The sequence below is a fragment of the Schistocerca gregaria genome, chromosome 3 (assembly GCF_023897955.1).
Source record: "Schistocerca gregaria isolate iqSchGreg1 chromosome 3, iqSchGreg1.2, whole genome shotgun sequence".
NCBI classification, from domain to species: domain Eukaryota; kingdom Metazoa; phylum Arthropoda; class Insecta; order Orthoptera; family Acrididae; genus Schistocerca; species Schistocerca gregaria.
Genome location: NC_064922.1, coordinates 646,641,706 through 646,655,949, shown reverse-complemented (window position 1 = coordinate 646,655,949; position 14,244 = coordinate 646,641,706). Strand labels below are relative to the sequence as shown.

Genomic DNA, 14,244 nt, shown 5'->3' with positions numbered 1-14,244 from the left:
TGCGCATCCATTGGGGCTGCGGAACGGCTCCTGGGTTTCACAGGCACCAAACACTTCTGGAAACTGTAGAAGCATCTGGCTTGTAATCCAATCGGATGTGAGGTGCAGAATTACTAGATTTTGGCTCAAACAATGGCGTTCTCATTTGTCTGATTAATAACAGTTTTCTAGTAAGTACTATCTGCTAGAAGGAATAGTTAGTTATATCCCTCTTAATGACACTATGACGTTACAAGACGTCACAAGAAAGACTAACAGAAATGCGAATTTGGTTGAGGCATACTTTACGGGGATCTGTGGAGACCGATCTATCCGCCTCTGACTTCAGACGAATGTGAGCAGCTTTAAGTTGCGACAGACTCTGAGAATGCCATGTGTCTCCCTTTATTAGGTCGCTAAAATCAACAGATCACTGCTTGCTAAAAACTGTATTTGCTAAAAATGCAAATTTCTTGGAAATTCCGCCGGACGCCAGCTTTCGTCTCAGCGACGCTTGCGTTCACTCACAAGGTCTGGTCGTCTATAGGCCCAGATTCAAATGAATGTAAAATTATTGCCCCAGTAAAACTGATTTGCCACTATTCCAAGCCGTGGCCTCTACAGGTGCAGAAATGATATGCAATACTCTGAAAACTGAATGTTTGTTTAGATGAGATATTGGACTCAGAACCGCCCGTAATAGTACCTGTACTGGTATTAAGTTACTTAAGGAATACATTGTGTAACACGAAGTTACGAAACTGAGGGAAGGTTCTTGGCTCCCATGGATTAAACCATAAGCACAAACCCAAAATATCTATAAATTAAGTTTTCGTGTACGCCTACGATATAATATTTTCTGTGCGTGATACACAATGGACGTGTCGAAGACAATACCTTTGCTTTTCCTCCATTCAGGTATTACTCTATAGAAGCGATCGTCAAAACATAGATCGCAAGCAAGTAATAGTTCGCGGGAATGTTTTCTGTTGATCTTTTTGAGTTCTAAAGTTACTTTACAACTTAAATCTCACTTCTATCGCTGAAGCTATGTTTTGCTATAACGTGACGACTCGACTGATACAGTTCATACAGTTCAGTCGGCTGCCTTTGAAAGAAATGGCTTTTGGTAATTATACTACTAACAGGGTACAGTACAGGAAAGGACTTACTATGGGCAATAAAAGGTCTTATGAACTCTGAAAATAATCGTGTAAAGAAGGTGATGAACATAGCAACTGATGAGACTTTTGCGATGCTGGCGGAGGAAAGGGATTCGTAGCCTTGTGTCATAATGGCAACAGCTTTCTTAAATTAGTCTTGCCATAGTGCAGTACTCAAGCAGTCACTGCGTGGAGCGTTTTAAGTATGAATATCGTAATTGAAACAATCAAAAAAGTTGTGAACAAAATTAGAGAACATGAATTCAGAGACGTTTCTTCGTAGCACTCAGTGGTGAACTAGACTGCTAGTATGGTGATCTACTGCTTCACACAAAATTCCGTTGGCTTGTTGTACGATGTTTTAAACAGTTGTTTCCTGCCAGCAGAATTTCTGAAAGAACGAGACGAATCATTTCGTAAATTTTAAGATCCGTTTTGGGTGCACCATTTTGCCGCCTCGCACGCATAGCCAAATGTTAAATATCTTTAACTTGCAGCGTCAAAGAAAGGATACATATACTGCCGGAAGAATTTCAGATATTGCTACTTCTCATAAAAGCTTATTTTTGTGGGAAAAAGTTTCATTTAAACGAATACAAACACTTTGGAAATTTTCTACAAGCCGTTTACGCCTCCTTACAGCAGGAAACAACACGTTAGAATTCATTTTTGAGAAATCAGTTCAGCAAACGCTTCCGAGATATCAAAGGTGTTTCAGCTGTTGCACACTTTGTCAAATCGGCTGTTATAGAGGTTGACGCTGAGGAGTTCTTTACAAGTGTCATGGAGCATTTTGATTGCTGGAAGAAAATGCTACAGTGCAGATGAAACTGATTGATTTTCAAAAATATTTGTTTTCAAAATCACATTCTTTAAATTCTGAACCTTTTGGCCTCTTTTTCCTAAAGAAATATACCAAATCTTGATCTAGACTGATCTCGAAGTTGAGACAAAGTTCATCTTTACGTATCCGTGTAAAGTCTCTTCTTTAAGTGTAAAATCTCTGAGAAACACGTGCAGAAGCAGACTGACTGAACACTACAACATGTGTATTCCGATGTCTGCCACTACCTACTCTGCCAACTATCAAATACTTGTTGATGACAGGAAAAAGTGCACAAATTCTCTTTAAAGTTAATAACTCTGATGAGAAATATGATATTTCATTTGTAGTTAGTAATTAACTATAGCTCAGTTTCTTGGTTGTGTACAATTCAATTCAGTTTTTTTTTCAGTTCAGCTAAAATTTATCTCATATTAAGCAGAAATGTAGGTCATAGGTATTACACAAATATAAGATTCTGAAAAAAAAATTCTATCTGAATTAGTTTTGGTGTCTTAGAATTGGACTTAAAAACGAACAGTAGCTCGGATGTCTCATAAGTTGGCGACCATTGATCTGAGTAGAAAGATTCTGGTTAGAATTGCAAATAATTTTCCTTTCGAATGTTTGGAGGGGATTACAGAAAAACCGCTGTTTGAACAACGAGCGAGATTGAACACCTCGATAAACAGTGGAAAATTCTCTGAGAGTTGTAATAAGAGCAAGCAACATGCTTTATCTCTCCATCTAAAAGCCTTTACTGCTCGCTCTTCTCTACAGAACTGCACGCCTGTATTTGCTATCAGCCTGTGTAAATCATAACCGCGGTAAACGACCTGGGCGCAATATGTGCTAAGGGAGTGACATTAACAGGCTGCTGTGGAGATGCGGTACCGAATAGAACCAACAGAAGCTCTAACATCTGAAATGCATATTATTTCACACCGAAAAATGGCTTGGAATTAATTGATTTCCCATCTATATGCATTCTCGTATTAAGTACACTGAGGCTTCTCGATCTCTACTATTTTTTGTGATAAAATATTTCTACCTGCCTAGCGCGGCTCCAAATAAATTCTTCTTCTCCTTCTTCTTCTTCACTCCATGGAGTAGGTTTGCAGCATGTTCTGTCTTTTCTCTTGACTGATCTCTGCAGGTACTTTCTTCGCCACTCCTTGAAAATTTCATTACAGCCGACTGTATTCTTCTTTTGTCTCTCTTAGTTAATGCCCAAGATTGGCTTCCAGTTTAAGGGGTAGTCACAGCAGTACTAATTACTTTGCAAAATTTTAGCTGTCTAACCGTCCTCGTATTCGCACTAAGTGTTCTACATATTGTGAAACATATATATTGGCAATTATTTGGTCTATTAGTGATATCGTTTACATATTCATAGCGAATATCGCACCATAACACCTGAAAATGTGACAGCTCTTTTATTGTTTGTAATTGTACAGACGAAAATTACTACATTTCCTGGAACTTTATCTAACAAAATAGTTTAAAACGACCAACATCAATTAAACAGGTTGCCTTAATTTGGTCTCGAAACATTCCTGTCCCCCCTCCCCACACACGTACATACTGTTAACAGAGTGATAATATGTAAATTGTTATTTGCGCATAACTTTTGCCGCGGTTGGCATAGTAGTTATGGCACTTAGCAGTTTCAGTGTGTCAATGACGACATAAATGTGTACAAACCATATGCCATGTAAAATTGACACAATACAATTTGAGTACCACTGGAGATATCTGTACTACTTATCTACTCGTCTACACAACGAAAGATCTCGACAGTGCTTGAAGCCTTGCTTCGAAATAGGGTTTTTGTTTTGTTCTATGACATTTGCAATTTAAAAAATTGTTTGCTCTATGTTCTTTGATTGTTTGCCCTATGTTCTTTGAACTTATTTGTTTCTAGACGCCAATTTTGGTCACCAAGTGTTTACAAAGTACGATGGTTTATACGTGTCGTATTACGACAGAGGAGGAAGAATGTGACCAATGGAGGTATTTTATTTTAGTTATTTTACGTCCACATTTACATTTACGTTCAATCTTTAGTCAGAGATGTCCACAGGCCGTAGTTTCGCAGATTACCTCATTGCCGTAACACAACATGCACATGCTATATTAATATACCGTAATCCACCTGATGCTAGACGTTTACACCTTGTAAACGCATTGTGAAAATAAATAACCAGTGGCTGGTGACAGTAAACTTTTTTTTTCATTCGATGTGCCTTTATCGCCATAAAAAATATATTGGCGACTAAGAAAAATTGTACTTACCGCCACGCACCGTACGTTGGTTTGAGGAGAAAAGATGTCTGTAGAAAGATTAATAAAAATGGAAAATGATTATTTTGTGATAGGGATTTGTCTAATATTGAGACTAAAATGAAAAAAAATGGAAGACCAATGAATATATTAAAGACATAATTATAACAGAAGAAAGAGATACTCGAAGAAATAGAATATCGTAGAGTGGATCAGACTCTTCGAAAATTCGAGTGTATCAGGTATACAATATAGGGAGTGAGAGGTTATCTACATCTTCTACGGCATCCAGATTACAATTATAACAATCTAATAACATTAAAGAGGGACAGTAGTAGGGAAGCCAGAGAGCCATGGTGTAACGTACCACAGTCTCACGCCCCGCTTCGCTGTGGGCGGCCATCGCCCCATGCCCTGCCCTTGCTATTCAGTTTACACATTTTTAGTAAGCAGCAAATGAAACTTAAGAGAAATTGGGAAAGGTAATTAAACTTTGGGAGGCAGATATAAAAATCTTAGGATTTGGGAATAACATCACAGTTCTGTCAAACGGCAAAGCATCTGGGTGGCCAGTTAAGAGAAGTACTGAAATTATTGAAAAGAAGATAAAGGACGAAAATTAACAAAAGTAAAACAAAGTGATAAGGGAATTAGATTGGGAACTGATACACTGAAAGGGGTAAAATATAGGGAGCGAAAGGCTATTTACATTTTGTACAGAAACCAAATGGCAGCTGTAAGAGTTGAGGGACATGGAAGGGAAGCAGTGGTTGGGAAAGGAGTGAGACAGGGTTGTAGCCTATCTCCGATATTATTCAATTTGTATATTGAGCAAGCAGTGAAGGAAACAAAAGAAAAATTAAGAGTAGGTATTAAAATACATGGAGAAGAAATAAAAACTTTGAGGTTCGCTGATGACATTGTAATTCTGTCAGAGACAGCAAAGGACTTGGAAGAGCAGTTGAACGGAATGGATAGTGTCTTGAACGGAGGATATAAGAAGAACATCAACAAAAGCGAAACGAGGATAATGGAATGTAGTCGAGTTAAGTCTGGTGATGTTGAGGGTATTAGATTAGGAAATGAGACACTTAAAGTAGTGAAGGAGTTTTGCTATTTGGGGAGCAAAATAACTGATGATGGTCGAAGTAGAGAGGATATAAAAGGTAGACGGGTAATGGGAAGGAAAGCGTATCTGAAGAAGAGAAATTTGTTAACATCTAGTATAGATTTAAGTGTCAGGAAGGCGTTTCTCAAAGTATTTGTATGGAGTGTAGCCATGTATGGAAGTGAAACATGGACGATAAATAGTTTGGACAAGAAGAGAATAGAAGCTTTCGAAATCTAGTGCTACAGATGAATGCTGAAGATTAGATGGGTAGATCACATTACTAATGAGGAGGTGTTGAATAGGATTGGGGAGAAGAGACGTTTGTGGCACAACTTGACTAGAAGAAGGAATCAGTTGCTAGGACATGTTCTGAGGCATCAAGAGATCACAAATAGAGTATTGGAGGGCAGAGTGGAGGGTAAAAATCGAAGAGGGAGACCAAGAGATGAATACACCAATCAGATTCAGAAGGATGTAGGTTGCCGTAGGTACTGGGAGATGAAGAAGCTTGCGCAGGATAGAGTAGCATGGAGAGCTGCATCAAACCAGTCTCAGGACTGAAGACCACAACAACAACAGTACTGAAAGTAGTAGATGAGCTTTGTTTGCTATTCGGACATCGAAACAATTTATGATGGCAGACAGTGAAGATATGAAATGCAGACCGGCAATAAGAAGAAACGTGTTTCTAAAAAGAGGAATTTGTTTACGTATACTAAATTTTGATTTAGTACGGAATTTTTGAAGGTATTTACCTGGAGTGTAGCCTTGAACAGAAATGAAAACAGCACGAATCAGACGATAAAGAAAGCTTTTAAAATGTGGTGATGCAGAAGATGTTGGTAACTGGATGGGTAATGCTGTCAGCTGATAAATAAGTTGCTAAATCTGATTAGAGTGGAAAGAAATTTATGGGACACGTTGATTAAAAGAAGGGATTGGGTAGTAGGACACTGGGGGTTGGGGAGGGGGTGGGGTTATAGAAGACACAAAGGTTTGGTTAGAGCAAGTGGATCCAAGTGGATGTAAGTTACTGTAGTTATGCAATGTTGACTAGACTTGTACTGGATAAACTGTCTTGAACAGCTGCTCGAACCGGTTTCGGGCCTGAAGATCACATTAACAACAACAATCAGAGGATAGACTGGGTGTGAGAGTGGAAACCGTAAGATATAAGCAGGGGACGGTGTCCCAAAATAATGTATGCACTTTTTGAAATTGAATATATCTTTAATTAAAGGACACAGAAATGCAGTTTTTATGGGTAATTATTCAGAAGTCAATGAAGAAAATAACAACACTTTCTTTTATTCCAGGATTGTAAACATGTTGTTATTGTTGGCTCAAGAGAAATGCATGCTTAAGTGTTACTGGAAAACAGAGAATGTGAGTGAAGTATGACAAAGTTAGAGGGCTGGATTTACAACACCATTACCAAGAATCTGAGACAAGTTTGACATCAGAGGAACAGCACAAGATTTGAAGAAAAGACATTGCGGTAGAAAGTGATTTTCGGGAGACAATGAAGGGGTTGATGCAGTGAGCCAGGCACACAGACAGTACCGAATAAATCTGCAAGTCAATGGTCTCGTGAGATTGGGACCGGCAAATGCAGTGCTCGTAGAATTCAGTGGGCTCAGAAATTGAAGCCTTACATTCCAAGACTTTTCAGTGCTCTTAATGAAGACGATCCTAATAGGTAAAGAAAATTCTGTGAGTGATTCGTTAACAGATGAGAAGAGCAACATGTCCATGAACTGATTCTTTAGTCAGATGAAGTTACCTTTAAACTTAATGGGTGTACGATAATTGCGTGTACTGGGCCAGTGAAAACTCATACGTAACAAGGGACAGACATGTTAATTTATCAGGAGCATCAGTCTAGTGTTGTCTGTCTTCTGGGAGGTTAACTGAGCTGTACTGCTCTGAAAACACTGTCACAGGTGACTCTTACTTAGAAATGTTGCTTATGTGGGTAAGTCTTGGTCTTAATGACTTTTTTGAAAATGAAAATTACTGCTTCCAAAAGGGTAGTGCACCACATTACTTTGACATTGATGTGATGGTATTTGTCAGTTGCACATTCCCTGCGAGATGGTCAGGACAAAGAGGGAATGTGGAGTTTCCAGCTTGATCCCATCATTTAACTCCTCTAAACTACTGTCTGTGGGGTACTCTCAAGAACAAAGTTCACACTACACTATCACAAACACTGGATGAGCTTAGAGAGCAAATTGAGGAAACCTGTGATGGTATTCCATTACGAAACAATATAGTTGACATGTCACTCTGTTCTGAGTCATTGTCGATGGTGTATTGCGGCTGAAGGAGGCCATTTTGAATATTTACCACCATTAGTTCAACCTTAAGGTACACCACAAGCATTTCTCTGCATTTTATCTCCTCCAATTAAAGACATTTTCAGTTTCAAAGAGTTTATACATTATTTTGGGAAGCCATATAGACTGTCGGAGGTGACCGGATAAACAGAACAGATTTTCACTAAACAAAAATGTCGACTGCAGTCGAAATATGCAGTTTCCGATGAGTAACAACTAGGGCTATAACACATCAGAAAGCTTAGTTCCCAGGTGCTATAAGGTCTGTGCTGTAGAAGTGGCATGTAAACGTAGCACTCATATGATGTAACAAGGACCACAATTAAAACATTTTCACTTCTTCAAGTAAATATTGGATACTTCTCTTCGAATGAAGTATCTCATCTCGCAAACGTTAACCATTTTTACTACATGAAATAAATGTGTATGCAGTGAAGTAATTAATTTCTAGTATGTGAAATAAAATTTCATTAACCACTATTTTGAAATTATTACCAGCCACCGAAGCCACCGTATCATGTTAAACTGCATGGCCCCAACAATGTTAATACTGTCCTTGCGCATTCAGTTGATTTACTTACCACGTTTTGTATCTTGGAAACGTTTAAGAATCAAGTATGTTGTTCGTACCACCTGAAATCATAAGGAACGTGTGAGAAAATAAGTAATATTTAGTTTTTTAATTCAGTTTTTGCATCATTAAATGAACACAACAATCCTTCCAAATCGTAACAGGAGACGGTCTGCAACTGCACTTATAAACTCTGTTTCGAGTGAGCTGACGCCAGCTGTTTCCACTACTATTGTGCAGTACATTTTCGAAAGATTCCCTGCGAGAGTAATGTGTTCCACACATTTCGACGAAAACATCGGCCAGAGATTTGATTCAGTTTGGTCTGATTAACGATAGGAAATGGCAACTGATACTTTCCTTACCACTATTTGCCTCATGAATAATGCTGCTATACAGAGTGCTTGGGGCATAGATGTAGATATTTTTATTGGTGACTATGGAAAGTTTACTGAACAACATTACAGCAGTATTTGTTTCACTTGCACACTAATAATTATACCTAATATGAGTAGCATGTTTTTATGTTGGTTGGTAGCTCTAAGTACATGTAGCAAGAGCAAGTAATTACGGTAAAGCTTATTTTAACCTGGGCAGCAGGTCAGGCGTTGGTGTGTGTGTGGACGCAAAACAGTCCATACTGACACCTGTAGTCAACTTAGTGGTGCAGTTACCACTGTGCAAAAAAATATTAGGTCGCAAAGTTTGTGATGTGTCTGTGATGTGTTTGTGGGAAGACAGACGCAAAAGAAAAACAATTAGCACACAGAAGTGGGGATATATTGGTATGATAATGATCACAATTTCTGCTTTTATACCCCTAACACCCTGTGTATAACTGTCTCTCTTTTGTTGATCCATAGCCGGCCACTGTGGCCGAGCGGTTCTAGGCGCTTCAGTCCTGACATCAGCTGCTACCACGGTCATAAGTTCGAATCCTGCCTCGGGCATGGATGTGTGTGATGTCGTTAGGTTAGTTAGGTTTAAGTAGTTCTAAGTCTAGGGGACTGATGACTTCAGAAGTTAAATCGCATGAATCTGCCCACTCCAGTCAAGTCGTGGTGCCCTATAGTTTCTAATCGCCGTCCCCCTCCCCCAGTTATTTGAAGTACGTTTTCTTAGTTACCCGATCTACGCAACGAATCGTTAGCGTTGTTCTGTAGCATCACATTTCAAAAGCTTCCATAGCGTTCGTCCTCAACGTCTCAGTCCTACATAGGTCTTCCTTCTGCATTTTATTGTTCTCATTGTCCTCAAAACTATGGTCTCTTATTAGCTTAAGGTAACTTCTCGCATTATTATTGCTTCAGTTTCTTATCGGCAGCCAGTCTTTGGATGCAACATGCAGCGTGTACACCACTCTGCACTGAGCCTTACCTTTTTCTGCAAAGAAAATAAACTGTGCTTCTAAAGAAGTTGTGTGTGTGCTAGAAAACCTTTCTGTTTGACATAAAAGTAATTGCAAGATTCCAGCAAGATTCATTTTTAAAGGAAACTGTGCAAATGAGTCTTTTTTTATTGCATATAACCAATTAAGTTTTCTTGACAGCTATACTATTCATTACAATTTTTAATCAATAACGTCACTGATTTCGGGTTGATAATCTCCAGAAAACTAGTAAAGATGTCGGACGCAGTCGACTTCCCCAAAATATGTTTGTTATATTTGGAACCATAAGGCGACAGCACACTGATTACAACTCTACAGACCTTTGTCACCACTAAATGAAGGACAGTGAGCTCCACCGAAGTGAGTCAGACCGAGAAGTTGCCTCTACAAAGTACAAGTCGTCTATTCGTGTCGGGAGGCTAACAGAATATCAATAATTCTTGGGGATAACTAAAATATACAGCACCAAACTATGGAAAACCTTAAGCGGCCAAAGAAGCAGTGGTTTTATACAGCAGTACAAAATAGTGTCCTGTAAGCTCCCGCCGGCCGCGGTGGTCTCGCGGTTCTAGGCGTGCAGTCCGGAACCGTGCGACTGCTACGGTCGCAGGTTCGAATCCTGCCTCGGGCATGGATGTGTGTGATGTCCTTAGGTTAGTTAGGTTTAAGTAGTTCTAAGTTCTAGGGGACTAATGACCACAGCAGTTGAGTCCCATAGTGCTCAGAGCCATTTTTTTGTAAGCTCCCATTGATTACCACCGCACATCATGTAAACTATAGCTCGAGAGTCACAATACAATAAAGGATTAGGAACCGTCGTCAGAATAATTCTACGTCAACAGTGGTCTGCAAGTGTAAGCCACGTTACAACTGTTGGACACCGCACTTTCACCTGGATAATTCGCAAATCTATCAGTCGTGAACGACTCAGAACAAATGGAACAATTTGACGCCTTTAAATGTGGTTCCAACTTATCGACACGGAACCGCACATGGCTTAGCAGAGGATAGGACGGTAGCAAGACCGCTCAGTGAGTTGGTACTGACTATACGAAGTCTGATTTGCAGCATGACAAAGGAGAATGACCACGTGGTCTGGAGATCCGGCCACTAACGGCGAGCGTTGTGATTCCAACGATGAGGATACAGTTGGAGGATCCTATACGTGATTCACCCTAAAACTGAGCAGTAATACAGCTACTAAAATCCCTCACTCATTCATTTATGATCGGATTCCATGAAGCCTATTATGAAGGAGCGCCTTTAAGAATGAGTCAAGATATACAACAGCAATAGCTGCTGAAGGCAACAGTTTTGAGGCACAATAAGAACAGTTTATACACTATGGGAAATACCTCCAGTTGATAGCGTATACTCGATCTTACGTAATGCGAAGTTAACTCTGTCTTGTACTGCTACGGTGTAATTAAATTTTGAGCAGTTGTGTCTAGCTACATCTCTAATTTAGTCTCCTTACGCTATCTTATATGTAGGCTGTCCCTGCAACTTCTGCCTAAACTCTTCATCTTGTGTTGCAGCACTCGATTTTAAAACAATAAATTTCTTATGATAATTAGTACAGGCCGACAAAATGAAACAAAATTTTTACTCAGTTTGGGATCCGAACCCAGTTCTCCAGCTTACTAGGCAGATGCACCACCCACTAACCCCATCGTCGCACTGTGGCTGCCACAGCTGCACAGATTACGATATTACGTCTGTCCCCCATACGAACTCCAATTCATGCCTCAGCCCATTTTGATGTTCCCATTCTGAAATCGTACCAGAATAGCAGAAGCTACCCAACATTGGAATAGCGCTTTAGCCTTGAACGAAATGGGCACAATATTCCCTGTATCTCAGGCAGAGGTGTATACCTGTATTAATCAGATGAAATTCTCTTTTGCAGAGACATATTAGGCGTAATCTTTATGCATGATAATGAATATACTCGGAAGCAACGATTTCATTTTCTTTGTTGTAATGTCGTGGAAACCCTCATTTCTGAGAAAAATGTTGATACGTGACCTGGGCACTTTTTCCGGATGTAGAACTAAGTTTAAACAAGAGAAATTATATAAAAAATCACAGTTACCCTCTTTATGACATTGCTATTTAGTATTTATACTTTTCCACTACAGGAATCAATAGGCACTGCATTTGATAACTCTACCTCCAAACAGCCATGACAAACATAGATTAACTTCTCATGCATGGTATTCAGTTATGCAGAACTTTTTAAAAGATTCTGTGATTCTACAGTAAATGGCTAATAAAAAAATCTTTCCAAGAAGTCGAACATTGTTATTAACATGAAGCGAAAAGTTGATACTTACTTACTTCAGCTTTGTAGCCCACACAAACAGCTTTGAATTCATTTTCAAAACTAAGGGAAGTAAAATGGGTGTCGTATGTTCACAATTGAGGTACTGGTTCACACACGGAAATGTTTCATTTGTAGAAGCCTTTGAGTGCAAGAACTACGGTATTTTTCTTATTTGATAATCTGTGTAGGACACGTTCTTTCATTTATTTTTCACTCATTTTAGCCTTCTTTTAAGATGAGCGTTACTGACTGAAAGTGGTTAAAAAAATAAAGTCATACAATTGTAGTAAGGGTCTATAGTACACACATCAAAAAAGTTTTGCATCACCTCCATTCCGAGAGTTCCAAAACCGGTACAGAAAATTGGAATAGAATTCAATATAAACATGAAAATGGTTCAAAAGGCTCTGACCACTATGGGACTTAACATCTGAGGTCATCAGTCCTCTAGAACATATGACTTCTTAAACCTAACAGATCTAAGGACATCACACACATCCATGCCCGAGGCAGAATTCGGACCTGCGACCGCAGCTGTCACGCGGTTCCAGATTGAAGCGTCTAGACCCGCTCGGTCACACTGGCCGGCATATAAACATCATTTCCCCCCTTTTTATTGTTCATGAAAACCACACATTGTATGTTGTACCACCATACAGAGAGACCTTAAAATTACTGTACACACCGGTACCTCTAATATCCAGTAGCAAGTCCTCTTGCATTAATGCATGCCTGTATTCGTTGTAGCATACCACAACACAAGTTCATCAAGGCACTGTTGGTCCAGATTGTCCCTCTTCTCAACGTCGATTCGGCGTAGATCCCTCAGAGTGATAGGTGGGTCACGTCGTTCATAAGCAGCCCTTTTCCATCTATCCCAGGTATATTCGATACGGCTCATTTCTGGAGAACATGCTGGCCACTCTGGTCGAGTGATATCGTTATCCTGCAGGAAGTCATTCACAAGATGTGGATTGGGGCCCGAATTGTCGTCCTTGAAGATGAATGCCTCGCCAATATGCTGCCGATATGGTTGCACTATCGGTCGGAGGATGGCATTCCTGTATCGTGCAGCCGTTACTGCGCCTTCCATGAGCACTAGCGGTGTACATTGGCCCTGCATAACGCCACATCAAAAGTGCAGGAAGCTTCCACCTGCGATGGACAGTGTATCTAAGGCGTTCAACTTGACCGGGTTGCTTCCTAACATGTCTTCGACGATTCTCTGGTTGAAGGCATATGCGGCACACATCTGTGAAGAGAACGTGATGAAAATCCAGAGCAGTCCATTTGGCATGTTGTTGGGCCCATCTAAACCGCGCTGCATCGTGTCGTGGTTGGAAAAAAGGACCTCGCCATGGACATCGGGAGTGTAGTTGCTCATCATGCAGCCTATTGCGCACAGTTTGAGTCGTTCCACGATGTCCTGTGACTGGACGAAAAGCGTTATTTAACATGTTGGCTTTGCTCTGTCAGGTTTCCTTCTAGCCATAAGCGATAGGTAGCGGCCATCCACTGCAGCAGTACCCCTTGGGCGGCCTCAGCGAGGAAGGTAATCGACAATTTCTGTCTCTGTGTATCCTGCATGTTCGCTGCTGTCCGGAGAACATCTCTTTGGTTCACTCCGAGACGCCTGGACACTTACCTTGTTGAGAGCCCTTCCTGGCACAAAGTAACCATTCAAACGCGATCGAACCGCGGTATTGACCGTCTAGGCGTGGTTGAACTACAGACAAGACGAGCCGTATACCTTCTCCCGGGTGCAATGACAGGAACTGAACCCTTCCGTCTAAGAAGCGCTGCTCATGCATGGTTGTTTACTTCTTTGGGCGGGTTTAGTGACATCTCTGAACAGTCAAAGGGACTGTGTTTGTGATACATTATCCAGAGTCAATGTTCATCCTCAGGAGCTCTGGGGTCCGGGGTGACCCAAAACTTTGTTTCATGTGTGTAAATAAGTATTTCAAAATTGCTGTTTCACAAATGCAGAGAGCAGTGCTGTGACGGAATTAGTGCATATGTAGCACCAAAGTAACTACAATGGAAGAGATGCTGGTAATGGGGGATTAGAGATCGAAACTTTTTTAGGGTGTATTACAGCACTGCAATTTATCTACGATAGCAAGCTTTCGGTAAAGGTGGTTAGTCGTGGGATAAGCTTACTGTGGTCTTCCCAGTGATGTCACATTGCATACATATCCCGAGGGGGATACCTACAAAGAGTATTATTCCTTTAAAATTAAATGCCAGATCACGAAG

General features: G+C 40.3%; 1 protein-coding gene across 1 annotated transcript in view; it reads right to left on the bottom strand.

The window, feature by feature from the left end:
- The window catches only part of LOC126355850 (probable G-protein coupled receptor No18), a 1,435,292-nt gene that overhangs the window by 491,074 nt on the left and 929,974 nt on the right, over positions 1–14,244 (bottom strand). The gene's annotated exons all lie outside the window — the stretch shown is intronic.